At 41.3% G+C, this 1,285-nt stretch overlaps 1 protein-coding gene across 3 annotated transcripts in view; it reads left to right on the forward strand.

Moving 5' to 3' along the window:
* Nucleotides 1–1,285, forward strand: part of zgc:113263 (uncharacterized) — a 26,373-nt gene that overhangs the window by 12,417 nt on the left and 12,671 nt on the right. The gene's annotated exons all lie outside the window — the stretch shown is intronic.

Below are 1,285 nucleotides of genomic sequence, written 5' to 3' on the forward strand. Positions count from 1 at the left end.
GGCCTCCCAGTCCCATCTGGTGTGAGAGCTCACTCCACCAGGGGTGTAGCAGCGTCCTGGGCCCTATTTAAAGGGGTACCTGTGAGTAACATCTGTGCTGCGGCCAGCTGGTCTTCACCGCACACGTTTGTTCAGTTTTATCACTTAGATGTGACAGCCCCTTCGGTGGCTCACTCTGTGCTCTCCGCTGGGTCTGACATGCTGCACTAGCATGTTATTATGACCCAAGTTTGGTGCTGCTCTGCGGGGCGTTTATATATGTCCCATACATGATGTTGTACCGAGTGAATTGACTGAAATGGAACGTAATGTTATGCATGTAACTACTGTTCCCTGAAGGAAAGGAACGAGGTACAACACATGGTGGCCCCGCTGCACAGCTGGGCTCGGTGAAGAGCAGTTACCGAACTGAGGAGTGACTGTGATGGCGACAGTATTTATATGTGCAGGCGGAGCCTGACATCTGTCGTCATCACGTCACCTGCCTAAAGGCGTGATGAGAGGTGGCTTCAACCAGGACACGCAGGGGCGTGGTTTCCCATACATGATGTTGTACCTCGTTCCTTTCCTTCAGGGAACAGTAGTTATATGCATAACATTACATTTCTGCAGCTCATCTCCTTCTATTGTTGTTAAATCCAAACATTTTCTCCAATGCTTCAGTACTGGTTATCAAAATATACAACAGCTTAATCAACTTTAGCCTAAGGTTGGACGATATGTAACATTTTTACAACTGATATTCAACAAATGATGATATATTTGCCCAGGTGACGTTTGGACTTTTTGTGGGCGGAGCTATGTAAATCAAGCACGGAGTGATTTGCCAGTTTAGAACCCTAATGTCTAAAAACATAGGAACCTAAAAATAAAATAAAATAAATACAAAGTCGCCTTTTTTTGGATAATATTGGCTTTAAACCAAATAAAAAAGATAAACCATACTGGCCACAAGTTTCCCCTATCCCTACTGTATAGTTTTTGAATTTTTCATTAATTTCTTTATATTGTTTGCATCATTTTTTGTGTAATTTTATATTTGTCGTTTCACATTTAGTCATGTCTGTAAGACAGATAAACACTTGAAATACAGTTGTACAGGGGTAAAACAAAAATACCTAGTCTCTGTTTTCCTCCCCAGMATTGTGGTTATTGTTTAAATAAATGTTTTTTCTTAGTAAATATAGCGTCGCTGCATTTGAAGGCACACTGGGGGGAAAATAAAAAACTGCTGGAAAAAGTCTGTGCACCATTGAAAACATCAATAATATGTATATATTAATGC

This window comes from Austrofundulus limnaeus, unplaced genomic scaffold (genome assembly GCF_001266775.1).
Source record: "Austrofundulus limnaeus strain Quisiro unplaced genomic scaffold, Austrofundulus_limnaeus-1.0 Scaffold115, whole genome shotgun sequence".
In the NCBI taxonomy this organism is placed as follows: Eukaryota; Metazoa; Chordata; class Actinopteri; order Cyprinodontiformes; family Rivulidae; genus Austrofundulus; species Austrofundulus limnaeus.